A 21188-nucleotide genomic window follows, 5' to 3' on the forward strand; every position below is an offset into this window, starting at 1 on the left:
ATCTGGATCGTCACTTGAACCACTAGGTATCGATAGGGTATCTCTGCTTGCTGCTTCGTCATTCAAGCCGCCATCGTCTTCATTAGCATTTTGTATGGCAGCAGATCCCATCTGTTTTTTAGTGTTTCCACTGTATTGCTGTCGTTTGGCTACGCTATATTTCCGGGCAAAGGTGAAAATGTGTCCGTGTGCATAGTCGGCTTGATCACAAGCAAATTTACTGACTTTTCTCGCCTTTATTTTATCCTCGTGTTTCTTAAGCCGGTCATCCATCGCTTCCCTGAGGTTTTTTGTTGTCTCTGTTTCTTTAATTTTAGTGATGTCCTCATTTAATTTATTGATGTTTGTAAGGATTTCAGCTCTGTCGATAGCAGCATATTTTATGAGTATATGAACAAGGTTCATAGATGCCACCAGATTGCTTTGCCCCCATTCTTTGAGCATCAGGAGATTGGGACGGTCAAAGCTCGGCGCGAGCATTATGCGTAATCCTCTGGGAACGCGACCAACGTCAGCATACTTGGTTAGTGAATAATGCTCCCACCATTGTGTGATTTCTAAAAGTTTTTGCCTTTCCGAGTTTCTATACAAAGTTTTTATATTCCCATCGTCATTTTTCTCCGTCCCGGCGGGGACTTTTTGTGTTATCTCTCCCGTGAGGGAAATGTTTTCAAAAAGTTGTTCCGCCTCCGCCTAATTAAGTGTATCCACAAACTTGAGTAGTTCTTGTTCTCTCCCCCTCCCATACAAAAAAAACTTCATCAATATAGCGGAGCCAAACATTCACGCAGGTGGTCCAGTGTTCCAGGTCATCACTCCTGAGCACCTGCTCCTACCACCAGCCTACCAATAAATTGGCGTAGCTGGGGGCAAAGCAGGTGCCCATCGAAGTGCCCTGGATTTGCTTGAATAATGACTCGTTAAACAGAAAAACATTTTCCTCCAAACACAGTTCTATCATTTGGAGTAACATTTTTGAGTGTGCTTCCAGATGTCTACTCCTTGTTCTTAGAAAGTACTTGCATACCCTCAAACCATCCCTGTGTCGAATGGATGTGTATAAGCTCTCCACATCTAAACACACTAACCAAAAATGAGACTCCCAATTAATATTCTCTACTTTTTGTAGGAAGTCTTTGGTGTCTTCTAAGTGTGATGTGAGATATTTTACATAGTTTTTGAGGAAATAGTCCACGTAATGCGAAACATTTTCTAAAAGGCTGTTAATAGAGTACACTATGGGTCTCCCCGGTGGTTGTGTCTGGTTCTTATGTACCTTTGTTAAAAGGTAAAATGTGGGAGTAGTAGGATTTTCATTGATAAGAAATTTGTTTTCATCCCAACTCAGCAACTTCTCACTAGCCCACCCTCGGATGTTCTGGTGTACTCTACTCTGTAGTTTAGTCAAATAAGTATGGTCCACTCTAGTGTAGCATGTGGTGTCAGATAGCTGCCGCATTGCTTCATTGATATACATTTTCTTATCCCACAAAACTACATTTCCTCCCTTATCAGAGGGCTTTATGACGATCGAGTCGTCATTTTTTAATTCTGTTAGTGCCGCCCTCATATCAGGTGTGATGTTTTGTTTACCTAAAGGCTTGTTAAGAAGTTTAAGCATATCATTGTTAACCAGGTCATGGAACAGATCTATATTGTCCCATGGTAACTGTGGTCTGTATCTAGATTTAGGTCTGAAGGGTGTGGTCACGGTGGTATCACTGGTTACAGAAGTTGCAGATATCAAGTTATCAGGTGTAGACACAAGTTCAGTATTATCTTGGGTGGTGGGAGTCTGTGGTTGTGTCAGTTCTACCCCACCTTCCTCATGGAGAGTATCTAAGACATTTTGCAGTTCAATATCCTGATTCAATGTAATGCTAGTTCTGTTAGACAATTAATGGTCAATTTTCCTATTCAAGTGTATCTTATGCAATTTTAGTTTCCTGACAAACATATACATATCTATACGTGTCTGCGTATAGTCAAATTGTAGATCAGGGCAAAATGTCAGTCCTAATCTTAGGACCTTTTCCTCATTCTCAGTTAATTGTCTATTCAATAAATTCATTACCTTTAATTCTGTGGTCTGTGCATCCATTTTTTGTTCTTCTGTATCTGGCTTCTGTTTCCCACTCCAGTATTTTCTGAGCTTGCTGAGCCACTGCCGTCGTTTTTTGGTTTTACCTTGCCTCCTCGGCCTTGATATCGAGTTCTTCCTCTTATTGACTGTTCGTTGGCCTCCATCACGAGGCACATTTCGTCGGAAAAAAACGTTACATCGGAACAGTACTGCACATTTCCATCCATTGAGCTTGCATCTGAGCTTAAGCTTGTGCCAGATTGCCACCTGTCCTTATCCGCCATTCCCAGTGCCTTATCTTTCAGGAGCGAAGTGCGTGGTTTGTCGAATTTCTTTGCAAATGTTAAAATTCTTCCTGACTTGTAATCGCGTTCATCGCGCTCAAACTTGCGCTGTTTTCTAGCGATTAAGTCTTTTTCAAACTTTTTTATTTTATCATCCACAATCTGCAGGGTCTTTGATACTTCAGTTTGGTCAGTTTCTTTCGCCAGGTCATCAAGGAGCATTTGTATTTCCTTCAATAACTCTTCATGCTCCTCCCATGCGTTTTTAACCAAAATCTGCATCATAACTTTGGAGCATGCGTTAGTATTTTCACGCCATGCTTTCAAGACCTCTGGTTTAGGTTTGTTAAGAGTTGGGACAATAAAAATGCACAAGCCCCGGGGGACGCGATCCATCTCTATATAATTCTGCAGAGATGTCGCTTCTCACCAGCGGCTAAGCTCTTTCTTCCGTAATCGCTCTAGTGAATGTCCCTTTTGTTTAAGCGATATCACACCGGGAGGAGTTGTCTCAAAAACCCATTCACTCCAACTCCATCAGGTACTTTTTGTTTCTTAAAATCTTTTTCTGCAGAGGCCTCCCGCCCCTTCAATTACTCCATTGCCCAGAATGTAATTCGGTCCTCCGACCGTGTCCGTACCTGGTTGCGCTACTGACGAAAATCGTCGCGCATGCCCTGGCTGCTGTTCTACAGCTGATTTCCCATCCCACCATCCGCAATCCAACACAGCGTAGAGGAGCGCTTGATCAAAACGGGAAAGCTCGTCCAGCGTAGAAACTTTAGGCAGCCGGCGGGCGGAGATATCCTGACTCCACGTCACTTCAAAAGCACGGCGCAGCTCTCCACCCTTCCAAGGTCGGGCCGGGGCTCGTCACTCGAGCGGGCGCCACCGCTCAGTCGAATTCACAGATTCCTCCTTACTTCTAGGAAAGGATGACAAGCCACACCAGCCAGGCACGTGTAGATATTTTAATCGGGCACATACAGACGCGTTTCGAGCTCACGGGCTCTTGGTCACATGACCACCACTTTAGTTAGTCAGTTGTTATAGCAAAGTAAATAATACAAAAGGAATAAAGACTCCGTGTTTACACTTTCACACAGAGGTTTTAACAGTGCAGTTAATGAATTATAACAAAATTAAATAACTGGTGCACGTCTTCCAAGTGTTGGTGTAAAAAAAATTTGGTTTTGTAATAACACAATATTTAAAGTGATAACTTGCATAATGGTATAGTACCCATTTTTACAAGGTAGAGGAAAGGTATTTGAAAGGAAAGATTAAAAGGTAAGAATCAGGGCAGAAAAGAATATATGAGATAGAGATTTGGGAGGGGAGAGGGAGAGTGAAAAAAGAGAGAGGAGGAGGGTGTAGTTGGATGGTGGAGTTAAAGGGTGTAGTCGGAGGGTGTATTTGGAGGGTGTAGTAGTGCTTGGATGGTGGATTTGGATGGTGGAGTTTGAGGGTGGAGTTGGAGGGTAGAGTGGTGGGCAGGTAGAGTGGTGGTGCTAGAGTGTGGGCGCTAGAGTGTGGGCACTAGAGTGTGGGCGCTAGAGTGGTGGATAGGGTGGTGGTGGGGCATAGAGTGGTGGCGCATAGAGTGGTAAAGTATTGATGGAGAGAGTGGTAGAGTGGTGGCGGTAGAAGGCTGTACTGTGTGTGAGAGAGAGTGTCTGTGTGAGAGAGAGAGAGTGTGTGAGAGAGAGTGTGTGAGAGAGAGAGAGAGAGTGTGTGGGAGAGAGAGAGTGTGTGTGAGAGTGAGTGTGTGTGTGAGAGAGAGAGAGAGAGAGTGTGTGTGTGTGAGAGAAAGAGAGACTGACTGTGCTTTGATGTGGGGGTGTATTTGTTTGTTTGCTTGTGATTCCATATGTGTGTGTGGGTGCAGAAGTTTGGTATTTGGATGTTTTCTGAGAAGGGCTATTATCATATGTGCTACGTACAAACAATGTACCAGAAATAAAAGAGGCCAGGAAGACTTACAAGACAGTCTTAACAAAAGTGAAAATAGACGGGGCTGAAAATCGCTGGGGACAAATTTGAGATGCCTGCTAGAAGAAAGATTCCCAACAAATTGGATTGCTGGTCACAAAGGGAGAGGCCGACAGACGGAGGCTGCCTGATAGCAGCATCTTTTGTTTATTTGTTGTGCTCGCCGTCCTCGTGTGCCCGCCCCGCCTCCCAGCTCAGACGCCCTCCCACTGTCCAGAAGTAGCGCTCCTCACCCCTCGCTCACCGTGACTCGCTCCTCTCTAACGAGCCGAGTGGTCGCTCCCAGTGCCTCTGCTGAGACCTGGTATCGTAGCGCTCTATTGCTTTGCTCACAAGCTGCCTCTCGCTGCATTACCTCACAAGCTGCTGCTCGCCTGCCTGCCTGTACCCAGCTAGCGCTAAAAATCATTGTCGCTGTTTACCTTCTTGACTGCACTGTATTTGAACGTGTTTAGCGCATCAGCGTTCAGCGCTCCGCTTATTGCCTGCAAAGTTGACTTTCATATTGCCTGCTTGTGCCCAGTTGCTCTAGGACTCATTGGCGCTGTGTTATTGATTTCTGCTGTTGTTTACTTGGTTTGCGCGTTGTGCTCCGCTCTGTTCCCCCCCTCCGCCTCCATTTTGTTTATTTGTTGTGCTCGCCGTCCTCGTGTGCCCGCCCCGCCTCCCAGCTCAGACGCCCTCCCACTGTCCAGAAGTAGCGCTCCTCACCCCTCGCTCACCGTGACTCGCTCCTCTCTAACGAGCCGAGTGGTCGCTCCCAGTGCCTCTGCTGAGACCTGGTATCGTAGCGCTCTATTGCTTTGCTCACAAGCTGCCTCTCGCTGCATTACCTCACAAGCTGCTGCTCGCCTGCCTGCCTGTACCCAGCTAGCGCTAAAAATCATTGTCGCTGTTTACCTTCTTGACTGCACTGTATTTGAACGTGTTTAGCGCATCAGCCTTCAGCGCTCCGCTTATTGCCTGCAAAGTTGACTTTCATATTGCCTGCTTGTGCCCAGTTGCTCTAGGACTCATTGGCGCTGTGTTATTGATTTCTGCTGTTGTTTACTTGGTTTGCGCGTTGTGCTCCGCTCTGTTCCCCCCCTCCGCCTCCATTTTGTTTATTTGTTGTGCTCGCCGTCCTCGTGTGCCCGCCCCGCCTCCCAGCTCAGACGCCCTCCCACTGTCCAGAAGTAGCGCTCCTCACCCCTCGCTCACCGTGACTCGCTCCTCTCTAACGAGCCGAGTGGTCGCTCCCAGTGCCTCTGCTGAGACCTGGTATCGTAGCGCTCTATTGCTTTGCTCACAAGCTGCCTCTCGCTGCATTACCTCACAAGCTGCTGCTCGCCTGCCTGCTTGTACCCAGCTAGCGCAAAAAATCATTGTCGCTGTTTACCTTCTTGACTGCACTGTATTTGAACGTGTTTAGCGCATCAGCCTTCAGCGCTCCGCTTATTGCCTGCAAAGTTGACTTTCATATTGCCTGCTTGTGCCCAGTTGCTCTAGGACTCATTGGCGCTGTGTTATTGATTTCTGCTGTTGTTTACTTGGTTTGCGCGTTGTGCTCCGCTCTGTTCCCCCCCTCCGCCTCCATTTTGTTTATTTGTTGTGCTCGCCGTCCTCGTGTGCCCGCCCCGCCTCCCAGCTCAGACGCCCTCGCCCCTCCCCCCCACTATCCATATATGACAGGAGTTCCCGCGTGCAGCGTCCACGCGCAGCGTTCGCGCCCAACTTGCGCCGAAGGTGCGCCAAAGGTAAGCCCGTCTACGCCCGTCCGCGCCTGGACCGCGCCCAGCGCCAGACCCCCTGCCCCTCGCACTGCCCAGCCCCCCGCATTACCTATGATGCCGCCGCCCTCCTAGCCCTTAACCCTGGTCGCGCCCCCAACTGCGTCCAAGCCGCTCCTGGCCACACCCATGGACCGTTCTCCTGCCTCTCCTGCAAATTCTGCGGCACCGACAACGTCTCCGCCCCGACCACACCACAGATTCCCGACCCCAACCACCTACAATGCATCCTTCTCAACACCCGCTCGGTCCACAGGCACGCCATTGACCTTTGGAACCTACTAGACACCATCTCTCCAGACGTCGCCTTCCTAACGGAAACATGGATGAACGCCTCCTCCGCCCCTGACATCGCCATCGCTATCCCTGACGACTATAAGATTACACGCAAAGACCGCACCGACCATACAGGAGGAGGAATCGCTATTGTCCACAAGAAATCAATCCGCATCTCAACCAGCTCTGACGCCAACCTCGCCAACTCCGAACACCTTCACTTCCAGATCCACATCGACCCCAAGACCACACTCAGAGGCACCCTCCTCTACAGACCACCAGGACCCCGCGCAAAATTCAGTGAAGACATCACGGACTTCATCACCCCACACGCGCTCCCCTCCAAAGACTACATCCTTCTGGGAGACCTCAACTTCCACCTTGAGAAGATCAACGACCGCAACACCGCCACCCTCCTGGACAACCTCGCCAACCTAGGACTTAAACAACTGGTCACTTCCCCCACCCACATCGCAGGTCACACACTCGACCCCATCTTCACCTCCAGCAACCATGTCTCTTTCAACCACACTACGGAGCTCCTCTGGACTGACCACAGCTGCGTCCACTTCACCTACAACAAGCCGAAACCCATCATCCACCTCCAACCAACTCTACAAAGAAACTGGAACAAAATCACCACGGAGCAGATCTCCACATCGCTCCTTCAAACCTCCCCAGCCCTCTCTTCTAACGCCAACGAAGCCGCCTCCAACCTCACCCTTTGGTTATCCAACACCGCCGACACCTTAGCACCACTGAAAAAACGCCAACACAAACTTGGCATCAAGAAGGCCTCATGGTTCAACGAGGACCTCAAGAAATCCAAGAAACTATGCCGCTCTCTTGAAAAGGCCTGGAAAAAAGACCCATCCACCAGCAACAAGGACGCCTTCAAAAACGCCATCCGCACTCACCACCAACTGATCCGAAAAGCCAAGAAAACAGCATTCAAGGACCGACTCGACAACAACGCCCACAACAGCAAGGAACTTTTCAACATCGTCAAGGAATTTTCCAACCCCTCGGCCAACTCCAACGACATCACCCCCTCTCAAACCCTCTGCGACTCCCTAGCCTCTTTTTTCCACAACAAGATTGCTGACATCCACAACAGCTTTGACAACCAACCCGGAAGCCAACCCACCCTACCATCAGCTGAATATCTTCCCCCCGTGAACACCCTTAACGCCTGGAACCCAATCACCACTGAGGACACCATCCGCCTGATGAATTCCATCCACTCTGGATCCCCCACAGACCCATGCCCTCACCACATCTTCAACAAAGCAGACTCTGTCATAGCTCCACACCTCCGAGACGTCATCAACTGCTCCTTCACCTCCGCTACCTTCCCAGAAGACTGGAAACACGCTGAACTCACCGCCCTTCTGAAAAAACCAACAGCAGACCCCACCGAACTCAAAAACTACCGCCCCATCTCGCTTCTTCCATTCCCGGCCAAAGTCATCGAGAAAGCTGTCAACATCCAGCTCGCCGCCTTCCTCGGGTATACACCTGTTACAACGCATTTTTTACAACGCAGTACTGTTACAACGCATCTTTTACAACGCAGGTACTGTTACAACGCATACATTTACAACTTATACTGTTACAACGCAGGTATAGTTACAACGCAGGTACTTTTACAACGCATATATATATATATATATATGTATATGTATTTATTTTAAAATAATTTTTATATATTTCATTTAAAAATAGATTTGATTGTAGTAATATAAAAATAATTAAATAATTAAATTTGTTCATTGAAATTTAATATTGTATATAATAAATATAGGACTGTATATATTTTAATTGTAAAATAATGTATTAATCAAAAGAAAAGTTTTTTTGTAAATAATTATATATAGATAATTATAATTATAATTATATATAGATAATTATATATTTTATATTATTATAAATTAAATAAATATAAGTTATATATTTTAATATAGTATTTATTTTATTGATTATTTTAGGAATTTGTTTATTACATTTATTTGGTATTAATAATTTATATGTTCATTGAAATTTACTATTGTATAGTATAATTATAGGAATGTATATTTAATCATTGTAAAATAATGTATTAAAAAAATGAAAAGTATTTTTTTAAATAATTATATATCTATTTAAATATAAATTTGGGTATTAATAATTTATTATTATAAGATATATATTTTATTTTAGTATTTGGTTTATTAATTACTTTAGTATTTTGTTTATTATTATTTTTGGTATTTAAGTATTAATTAATATTGATATATTAATAATAGTAAATGGTTTAAATATATTTGAAAAATATTACATTAATTTTACTTTTTTATTTTTTTTTTTTTTTTATTTATTATATATGAATATATGTTTATTTTAATTTATTTATTACATTTAAAATATATTGGAAAAAGTTTACGTTCTAATTTAGTTTAATTAAATTTAAATAAAATGTTTTCTACATTTAGATTTTATTAAGTTTAATGTTTTTAAAAGAAATTAATTTATTATTGATTTTATTTGTGATATACTTATATTAATGTTTCCGTTCCCACGCTTTACCATTGTTTTCTATGGATACATTTGTCCTTCATTTATTTTCATGATAGATCTAGATATGTAGAGCGGTTCGGAATTAATGCAAAAGAAACGAAAGGAAAGAGGAGGAAAAAAGCGGAAAAGAAAGAAGAAAACAGGTATAGTAAGGAAGTATATAATTTACATTATATTATAAAAGTTAAGATACATTATATGAATTAAATAAAAACGAAGAGATATGTATTTGATAGAAAAAATAAGTTTTTATTACATATAAAATATATTAAAAAATTCATCCGTTTTTTTTACATTTTATGTATATTTTTGTAAATTTTAACATATACATGTAATCATATATAAAAATAATATTTATTTAGAAATTGTATTATATTACAATGTACAGTAGTCCTTTGTTTATTGTTGCAGCATATCCTGACGTTATTACGTATACGCGTGCGTCGTCGGCCATTTTGTGGGTAACCGGAGCTGGAAGCAGCAGGAAGCAGCAGGACGCTGAACTACGATCAGGTAGGAAAACAATTTAATACTAACTAATAAAGTTAAATAATAAAAGATTTACATTTATTGTAAGGATAAGTTAAGTAGAGGTTGCTCGAAATAAAAAAAATGTTAAATAAACAACATGTCGCTACTCGTATTGTTAGAATATGCCGATGTTGGGTCGGTGGGCGTGGGGAACATCGGTAAATATAATTAAAGTAAGATTTAGTTGATTTAGTAGAATGAAAACTTGAAAAAGGGTTTCGAAAACTATATCAAATATTTCAAATTGTATTTATGTATGCAAAGTATTAAAATGCATTTTCGAAAGATATTACAGTTTGGAAATATGGAGTTTGAGAAAGTTAGTTGCTATGTTGTTAAAATATTATATGAATGTTAATAAAGATATTTCCAATGTTATCTTGGTGCTTCTTTGAATCTAATTTGTATTTTCAGAAGATCTTGATCTAGGGTTTGTTTGCGAATAATTGATTGTCTGATTGATTATATTGGTTACATTTTAGTTGTTTTGTATCAATTTGGAAAAAATTTTAGCTTTGTTTTTTCTAAGAAAATATGATAGCCAAAATTTTGGAGCCTTTGTATATTTTTTTTGATTAGTTTTAAAGGCTCAATTGATGTTTGTTGATTTGTATTTAATTTAGTTGAAGTCTGTATTTTTTGTATGAGGAGGAGTTGAGAATTTTGAATTTATAAAAATAGGTCATGGAGATTAATAAAGATGACAAGGTTAGATTGTTTGTCACTTTCTGAAGCCAACAAAGAAAAATTAAAAATAATTTTTCTATGTATGGTTATATGTTGTAGGAATTAGCACTTGATGTGGAACTATGGAAATATCAATATTTTGATTATATAAATATTTTAATCATTCATTTTAAGGTGTGGTTTTCATAGTAGAGTTTTGGGAAAAAATGAAAATGCATTTTTTTTATTTGCACTGTAATTTCCTATTATTTAAAAATGCAGTCCCCAATGTTTTTTTTGGGAAAATATTGATTCTGCTATTTTTTCAAAAGTCTTATGTGATTCAAAAATTAACAAAATATCTCATGTAAGGGATTTATTTTTCAAAAAATGTTTAAAAAATAAAAACGAGGAAAAATGACCCAACATCAAATATTAAAAAATGTTTAAGGAATAATGTTTTAACCAATTCAAATTAGAAAAATATTTAATTTTGGTAAAAGCAGGAAAGTAATGTAAATAATAGTTTAAAAAGAAAGGATGTTAGCTAGATTCTCAAGGTAATCTAAAGCCACACACAACGAAAATTGTTGTAATAGTGCCAATAGTCGTTCAGACATATCCTTAGTTCTTTGGGTAATCCGTGAGTTTAGACTACCAGTGAGAGTTTGTGAAAGTCTCATTTCTTGGAAACTTTGCTCCTTCTTCAAAGTTTCCAGAAATGAATAGAAATTAGGGTGGGGTTTACCAATTACATGATTGAAGGAGTTATGCCATCCCTCAATGGCATTATTTGTTTTTGCCTCTCCCTCTAGGCAACTCGAATAACAGTTCCACCACTGCACATGGAAACGTGGCTTCCTCCTGCGACCCGATCTGCCTAGGTGTCCAATCCATGTGTCTTCCATATAATTTAAAATGGGTGCCAATTTATCTTCGTTTGTTAAATAATAATCTGATTCTGTAATTGCAGTGTAGTACTCGTCTACACTTTCGGGAGGGACAAAACAAAGAGCAGTTAATTTTTTTAATTCGACTTGTAGTTTGCTGTCCGTTGAGTATTCAGTAACTAAGGGTGTTTTTTGTAATTTACGCCAGAATGCCTGGGAAAAGTGGAAAAAACACCCTTGAATTTGGGTATCCGTGTACAGTTTGGTGATCACATTGATCATACTCAATTCAAAATCGATAATAATTTTCCTAGGACTTTGGTTTGTTTTGGATTTAATCACAGATAATAATTCTGTGTAAGTTGCTGAAGTCTTATCAGGCAGCAAACTATATACTAGGGGTATTACACTATTATTAATTTTGCCATGAATAGTATAAATTTGGGTGAATGGATGGGGCGTGCTTTTAAACGTCCCATCCATCATCCAAATTTCACTTGATTCAAGTTTAACAAGGTTGCGTGGGGAACTAAAAATTAAGATGCGCTTAAGAGGGTTTTCGTTGTCATGCAGGAGGAAAGGTTCATTAGAAAAAGTAATAGTAAGTTCAGGAGGAATAACGATGTCAGAAAAGGTGTGAGGTGTGTTTGTTTGAGTGTTACTTGCCTGCTTTTGTCTTTGTATAATTCTTCGCAAATTACGAACGTTGGGAATATTGCTAGCAATATGAGTAGGGACATGTTGTGCAACCTGTCTCAAAATAGATCCAGTGGATTCATTGGAGGTGCTTGCAATAGCTTTCATCTCATTCACAGTTTCTCTAACATCAACTTCCATTGCAGAGGCAGAGTGGTTATGGTCAGTTGTCCTTACAATAATATCATTGACCGTAACCGCTCTGCCGCTGCAACGAGTTGTATGGTATTGCACGCATCTCCAATGAATCCGTGGATCACTTAACCTATCCTTACAATAAATGTAACCTTGATGAGCTAATAATTGTTTTCCTTTTCTGGAAGGAATATATTTAGCAGCTTGTTGTTGTGAAGACATTTTCTGAAAAGAAAAAATAATTGTTTTAATATTTGAAATATAAAAATTGAAAACAAAGAATTTGTATGCAGTTTTCATTTTGCTAAACTTTAAATATTGTTTATTTCTATTGTATCTTGCACATTTTACATGTTTTTTCACTTGCTAGCACTTTACTTATTGCTGTAATTACCAGTAGTTTGGATACTAAGTTAGGCTTTTGGACTATCGTGCACTTTCTGTTCTGTTGTAGTTATCAGGAGTTGGGATAGTAATTTAGGCCTCTTGACTATCCAGCACTTTCCTTACTGTAGCACTTAGTCGGAGTTGGAATAGTAATTTACATCTGTTGAGTATCCTGCACTTTCCCTACTGTTGCACTTTCCAGGAGTTGGAATAGTAATTTACACCTCTACACTATCCAGCACTTTCCCTACTGTTGCACTTTCCAGGAGTTGGAATAGTAATTTACACCTCTAGACTATCCAGCACTTTCTCTACTGTTGCACTTACCAGGAGTTGGAATAGTAATTTATACCTCTACACTATCCAGCACTTTCCCTACTGTTGCACTTTCCAGGAGTTGGAATAGTAATTTACACCTCTACATTATCCAGCACTTTCCCTACTGTTGCACTTTCCAGGAGTTGGAATAGTAATTTACACCTGTTGAGTATCCAGCACATTCTCTACTGTTGCACTTACCAGGAGTTGGAATAGTAATTTATACCTCTAGACTATCCAGCACTTTCCCTACTGTAGCACTTGGTCAGAGTTGGAATAGTAATTTACACCTGTTGAGTATCCTGCTCTTTCCCTACTGTTGCACTTTCCAGGAGTTGGAATAGTAATTTACACCTCTAGACTATCCAGCACTTTCTCTACTGTTGCACTTACCAGGAGTTGGAATAGTAATTTATACCTCTACACTATCCAGCACTTTCCCTACTGTTGCACTTTCCAGGAGTTGGAATAGTAATTTACACCTCTACATTATCCAGCACTTTCCCTACTGTTGCACTTTCCAGGAGTTGGAATAGTAATTTACACCTGTTGAGTATCCAGCACTCTCTCTACTGTTGCACTTACCAGGAGTTGGAATAGTAATTTATACCTCTAGACTATCCAGCACTTTCCCTACTGTAGCACTTGGTCAGAGTTGGAATAGTAATTTACACCTGTTGAGTATCCTGCTCTTTCCCTACTGTTGCACTTTCCAGGAGTTGGAATAGTAATTTACACCTCTAGACTATCCAGCACTTTCCCTACTGTTGCACTTACTCGGAGTTGGAATAGTAATTTATACCTGTAGACTATCCAGCATTTTCCCTACTGTTGCACTTTCCAGGAGTTGGAATAGTAATTTACACCTCTACACTATCCAGCACTTTCCCTACTGTTGCACTTTCCAGGAGTTGGAATAGTAATTTATACCTCTAGACTATCCAGCACTTTCTCTACTGTTGCACTTACCAGGAGTTGGAATAGTAATTTATACCTCTACACTATCCAGCACTTTGCCTACTGTAGCACTTGGTCAGAGTTGGAATAGTAATTTACACCTGTTGAGTATCCTGCACTTTCCTTACTGTTGCATTTTCCAGGAGTTGGAATAGTAATTTACACCTCTAGACTATCCAGCACTTTCCCTACTGTTGCACTTACTCGGAGTTGGAATAGTAATTTATAGCTGTAGACTATCCAGCATTTTCCTTACTGTAGCACTTAGTCGGAGTTGGAATAGTAATTTACTTCTGTTGAGTATTTTGCACTTTCCCTACTGTTGCACTTTCCAGGAGTTGGAATAGTAATTTACACCTCTAGACTATCCAGCACTTTTTCTACTGTTGCACTTTCCAGGAGCTGTTCATATATACTATGTGTTATTCATTACTGCTTATGCATGACTTATATATGTATCTGCAAAACTGTATTTCACTTACTATTAGTGTTTTTGATCTTTACTTTGAAGAAATGTGTCCCGGTGTCCTTGTGTAGGTTTTCCTCGAGGTTGCTCAAGTTTTGGTTAGATGGAGTCCTGAAACAAAGAAAAGTATGTGTGAAAATGTGTGACAAATAATTTTGGAGGAGACTGATTTTTCAGGTTTTCATCACAGGCATGAGATATCATATTGAAGTTTACTTTAGCACTTTTTCTGCACTTTAATTATAGCAGTACTCATGTAAAGAGAGAAATGCAATTTTGGCCTCTGGATTCCACAGTCCTTTGTGTATTGTAGCATTTATATGTATCTGGGATAGTAAATGACAACTTTACAGTTTCCAGCACTTTGCCTACTGTAGCACTTACCTGGAAAAGCAATGCTAATTTACGCTTTTAGAGTATCTTGCACTTTCACTACTGTTGCACTTACCAGGGTTTGGATTAGTAATTTTTACCTCTAGAAAATCTAGCACTTTCCCTACTGTTGCACTTAGTCGGAGCTGGAATAGTAATTTACACCTCTAGACTATCCAGCACTTACCCTACTGTTGCACTTTCCAGGAGTTGGAATAGTAATTTACACCTCTAGACTATCCAGCACTTTCCCTACTGTTGCACTTTTCAGGAGTTGGAATAGTAATTTACACCTCTGGACTATCCAGCACTTTCCATACTGTTGCACTTTCCAGGAGTTGGAATAGTAATTTATACCTCTAGACTATCCAGCACTTTCCCTACTGTAGCACTTAGTCGGAGCTGGAATAGTAATTTAAACCTCTAGACTATCCAGCACTTTCCCTACTGTTGCACTTTTCAGGAGTTGGAATAGTAATGTACACCTCTAGACTATCCAGCACTTTTTCTACTGTTGCACTTTCTAGGAGCTGTTCATATATACTTTGTGTTATTCATTACTGCTTATGCATGACTTATATATGTATCTGGAAAACTGTATTTTACTTACTATTAGTGTTTTTGATCTTTACTTTGAAGAAATGTGTCCTGGTGTCCTTGTGTAGGTTTTCCTCGAGGTTGCTCAAGTTTTGGTTAGATGGAGTCCTGAAACAAAGAAAAGTATGTGTGAAAATGTGTGACAAATAATTTTGGAGGAGACTGATTTTTCAGGTTTTCATCACAGGCATGAGATATCATATTGAAGTTTACTTTAGCACTTTTTCTGCACTTTATTTATAGCAGTACTCATGTAAAGAGAGAAATGCAATTTTGGCCTCTGGATTCCACAGTCCTTTGTGTATTGTAGCATTTATATGTATCTGGGATAGTAAATGACAACTTTACAGTTTCCAGCACTTTCACTACTGTAGCACTTACCAGGAAAAGCAATGTTATTTTATACCTCTAGAAAATCTAGCACTTTCCCTACTGTAGCACTTAGTCGGAGCTGGAATAGTAATTTACACCTCTAGTCTATCCAGCACTTTCCCTACTGTTGCACTTTGCAGGAGTTGGAATAGTAATTTACACCTCTAGACTATCCAGCACTTTACCTACTGTTGCACTTTTCAGGAGTTGGAATAGAAATTTACACCTCTAGACTATCCAGCACTTTCCCTACTGTAGCACTTACTCCGAGTTGGAATAGTAATTTATACCTGTAGACTATCCAGCACTTTCCTAACTGTAGCACTTAGTCGGAGTTGGAATAGTAATTTACACCTGTTGAGTATCCTGCACTTTCCCTACTGTTGCACTTTCCAGGAGTTGGAATAGTAATTTACATCTCTAGACTATCCAGCACTTTTTCTACTGTTGCACTTTCCAGGAGCTGTTCATATATACTATGTGTTATTCATTACTGCTTATGCATGACTTACATATGTATCTGGAAAACTGTATTTCACTTACTATTAGTGTTTTTGATCTTTAATTTGAAGAAATGTGTCCCGGTGTCCTTGTGTAGGTTTTCCTCGAGGTTGCTCAAGTTTTAGTTAGATGGAGTCCTGAAACAAAGAAAAGTATGTATGTAAATGTGTGACACATAATTTTGGAGGAGACTGATTTTTCAGGTTTTCATCACAGGCATGAGATATCATATTGAAGTTTACTTTAGCACTTTTTCTGCACTTTATTTATAGCAGTACTCATGTAAAGAGAGAAATGCAATTTTGGCCTCTGGATTCCACAGTCCTTTGTGTATTGTAGCATTTATATGTATCTGGGATAGTAAATGACAACTTTACAGTTTCCAGCACTTTCACTACTGTAGCACTTACCAGGAAAAGCAATGTTATTTTATACCTCTAGAAAATCTAGCACTTTCCCTACTGTAGCACTTAGTCGGAGCTGGAATAGTAATTTACACCTCTAGTCTATCCAGCACTTTCCCTACTGTTGCACTTTGTAGGAGTTGGAATAGTAATTTACACCTCTAGACTATCCAGCACTTTCCCTACTGTTGCACTTTTCAGGAGTTGGAATAGAAATTTACACCTCTAGACTATCCAGCACTTTCCATACTGTAGCACTTACTCCGAGTTGGAATAGTAATTTATACCTGTAGACTATCCAGCACTTTCCTTACTGTAGCACTTAGTCGGAGTTGGAATAGTAATTTACAACTGTTGAGTATCCTGCACTTTCCCTACTGTTGCACTTTCCAGGAGTTGGAATAGTAATTTACATCTCTAGACTATCCAGCACTTTTTCTACTGTTGCACTTTCCAGGAGCTGTTCATATATACTATGTGTTATTCATTACTGCTTATGCATGACTTATATATGTATCTGGAAAACTGTATTTCACTTACTATTAGTGTTTTTGATCTTTAATTTGAAGAAATGTGTCCCGGTGTCCTTGTGTAGGTTTTCCTCGAGGTTGCCCAACTTTTGGTTAGATGGAGTCCTGAAACAAAGAAAAGCATGTGTGAAAATGTGTGACACATAATTTTGGAGGAGACTTATTTTTCAGGTTTTCATCACAGGCATGTGGTTTTATATTGAAGTTTACTTTACCATTTTCTCTGCTCTTTATTTATAGCAGTACTCATGTAAAGAGAGAAATACAATTTTGGTCTCTGGATTCCACAGTTCTTTGTGTATTGTAGCATTTATATGTATCTGGGATAGTAAATGACAACTTTACAGTTTCAAGCACTTTCACTACTGTAGCACTTACCAGGAAAAGTAATGATAATTTAAGCTTTTAGAGTATCCAGCACTTTCCCTACTGTTGCATTTACCCGGGTTTGGATTAGTAATTTATACCTCTAGAAAATCTAGCACTTTCCCTACTGTAGCACTTAGTCGGACCTGGAATAGTAATTTACACCTCTAGACTATCCAGCACTTTCTCTACTGTTGCACTTTCCAGGAGTTGGAATAGTAATTTACACCTCTAGACTATCCAGCACTTTCCCTACTGTAGCACTTACTCGGAGTTGGAATAGTAATTTATACCTGTAGACTATCCAGCACTTTCCCTACTGTAGCACTTACTCCTAGTTGGAATAGTAATTTATAACTGTAGACTATCCAGCACTTTCCTTACTGTAGCACTTAGTCGGAGTTGGAATAGTAATTTACTCCTGTTGAGTATCCTGCACTTTCCCTACTGTTGCACTTTCCAGGAGTTGGAATAGTAATTTACATCTCTAGACTATCCAGCACTTTTTCTACTGTTGCACTTTCCAGGAGCTGTTCATATATACTATGTGTTAATCATTACTGCTTATGCATGACTTACATATGTATCTGGAAAACTGTATTTCACTTACTATTAGTGTTTTTGATCTTTAATTTGAAGAAATGTGTCCCGGTGTCCTTGTGTAGGTTTTCCTCGAGGTTGCTCAAGTTTTGGTTAGATGGAGTCCTGAAACAAAGAAAAGTATGTGTGAAAATGTGTGACACATAATTTTGGAGGAGACTGATTTTTCAGGTTTTCATCACAGGCATGTGGTTTTATATTGAAGTTTACTTTACCACTTTCTCTGCACTTTATTTATAGCAGTACTCATGTAAAGAGAGAAATACAATTTTGGTCTCTGGATTCCACAGTTCTTTGTGTATTGTAGCATTTATATGTATCTGGGATAGTAAATGACAACTTTACAGTTTCCAGCACTTTCTCTACTGTAGCACTTACCAGGAAAAGTAATGATAATTTAAGCTTTTAGAGTATCCAGCACTTTCCCTACTGTTGCACTTACCAGGGTTTGGATTAGTAATTTATACCTCTAGAAAATCTAGCACTTTCACTACTGTAGCACTTAGTCGGACCTGGAATAGTAATTTACACCTCTAGACTATCCAGCACTTTCTCTACTGTTGCACTTTCCAGGAGTTGGAATAGTAATTTAATTCTCTACACTATCCAGCACTTTTCTTACTGTAGCACTTTCTCGGAGTTGGAATAGTAATTTATACCTGTACACTATCCAGCACTTTCCCTGCTGTGGGACTTTTTAGGAGTTTGAATAGTAAGTTAAGCCTCTTTTATATCCTGCACTTTCCCTGCTGTTGTATTTACCAGGTGTTGTGATAGTAATTTACACTTGTACATTTCACAAAAGTTTATTCAGTGCTGTGTTTAGGTAGCTCAGAAATTTGTTGCTGTTCATATATACTATGTGTTAATCATTAGTGCTTATGCATGACTTATATATGTATCTGGAAAATTGTATTTCACTTACTATTAGTGTTTTTGATCTTTACTTTGAAGAAATGTGTCCTGGTGTTCTTGTGTCGGTTTTCCTCGAGGTTGCTCAAGTTTTGGATAGATGGAGTCCTGAAACAAAGAAAAGTATGTGTGAAAATGTGTGGCACATAATTTTGGAGGAGACTGATTTTTCATGTTTTTTTCACAGGCATGAGGTATCATATTGAAGTTTACTTTAGCACTTTCTCTGCACTTTATGTATAGCTGCATTTTTCATACTGTAGCACTGTTCTACATTTTTTTTTCCTTGCTGCAATTAGCTAGAGTTTGTAGATGTATAAGCAGTTTGATATCACTAGCATTATTTATTGTTTATGTAGAATTAATACATTTATCTCGTAATCAGTTTTTCACTTACTTTTCGGTTTGGTTTTTTGAATAGTGGAAATGTGTCCTTCGACTTGCTGTACGATTTATTTCTTACTGGGATTGGTGTGTTTTTCTGAAATTTTTTTAAAAACAAATAATATTTTTTTTTAATCCGTGTATACTGATTTATTTTTTGCCTTTGAATTGCAGTGTTTAGTTCTTTTAGAAATATTTAGATTACCTTTTAAATAGGTGTAGAATTTTTTTTTCAGTCTAATTATGTATCAAGGTTTAATTTACATGTAGTATCGCTTTTATCAAAATATTTTTTAAATGTTAATCCTAATGCGGCGATTTACAATTAAAAAATAATAAACTATTATTCATAGAAATAATGATGTACCTTATTTTAATTTTCGAAAACCGGTCGCTTTCAAAAATGAATGAAATATACACGGGATTCGTTTGTAACCGTTCTGAATAGATTTCTAAGAGAAATATAATAAATAAGTAACATATTAATACTATTGTATTATAATAAAATCACGTTTTATTCTTGAAATTATTAATTAAATAATTTTTGTCGTACTTTATAGTGGACGTATTTTTAAAACATGGCATTATTTATTTATCTTTCTTTATTCACAGGAATATTTTTCTAACATTTCCATTAATTAAATATAGTTAATATTAATATAGTAGTTATTTATTTAACATGACTAGTATTTATGGTGTTATCGTTTTCCGAACACTTTACTTACTTGTAAATAGTTGGTATTCGTACTATTATGTAGAGTAAGAGATATCGATGGGATGGCAGGGTGAAAAGTTCACAGAGTGCAATCTCACGTCTGCTCTCTCGGGTAGTTGAGGATCAACTAATCTCAAAATGGTGTCTCAGTAATATTTATAAGTTTGGTGTAGTATAACAAAAATGATCGTAAAAATATGTGTTGGGAATCGTTTTAAATTTTACATTTAGTTCTCTGAGAACATATAATTTAAAAATCCATTAAAAGACGTTTATATTCCGTTATGTTTGCCGTTTTGGCATCCATTTTGGGTATTATGTTGTGGTATGAAATCATTGAAATAATAGTAGGACTCATTATTGTGATACTTATGCAAAATGGCGTCCATGAATACTATATATATGTTTTTTGTATCCGAATACTTACAAATCGTGTAAAAGAATAAGAATGAGTATATTTTTGATTCATAGAAAGGCAGTAAGTTAATTGTTTTAATTTTTACTTATCGAAATACTGTTGTAATTACTCGATTATGAATTTAAATACTCGAGTACTTATTTAATAAATAAATAAATGGGATTCGTAATAATATGGTAGCTTTTCATGCCGTTTTTTAAAACACTTACCCACCCAAAACCCCTATTTTCCCTGCATCCCGTTGCCAGGTTTTATTTTCCAAAAGAAATTAAAAATATATATTTATATGTGATTTGTTAAAAAGGATGAGTAATATTTTATTAAATAATAATGTAAATTAATACTCGAGTAATTATTTAATAAATAAATAAATGGAATTCGTAATAATATGGTAGCTTTTCATGCCGTTTTTTAAAACACTTACCCACCCAAAACCCCTATTTTCCCTGCATCCCGTTGCCAGGTTTTATTTTACAAAAGAAATTAAAAATATATATTTATATGTGATTTTTTAAAAAGGATGAGTTATATTTTATTAAATAATAATGTAAATTAATACTCGAGTAAATATTTAATAAATAAATAAATGGAATTCGTAATAATATGGTAGCTTTTCATGCCGTTTTTTAAAACACTTACCCACCCAAAACCCCTATTTTCCCTGCATTCCGTTGCCAGGTTTTATTTTACAAAAGAAAATAAAAATATATATTTATATATGATTTTTTAAAAAGGATGAGTAATATTTTATTAAATAATAATGAAAATTAATACTCGAGTAATTTTTAAATAAATAAATAAATGGAAATCGTAATAATATGGTAGTTTTTCATGCCGTTTTTTAATACACTTACCCACCCAAAACCCCTATTTTCCCTGCATCCCGTGCCAGGTTTTATTTTACAAAGAAATTTTTTAATATATATATGCGTTGTAATGGTACACGTTGTTAAATGTTGCGTTGTAATGGTACTTTTCCTATTAAAGTACTATTTTGCGTTGTAATAGTAC

The sequence above is a fragment of the Lissotriton vulgaris genome, chromosome 5 (assembly GCF_964263255.1).
Source record: "Lissotriton vulgaris chromosome 5, aLisVul1.2, whole genome shotgun sequence".
Classification (NCBI taxonomy): Eukaryota; Metazoa; Chordata; class Amphibia; order Caudata; family Salamandridae; genus Lissotriton; species Lissotriton vulgaris.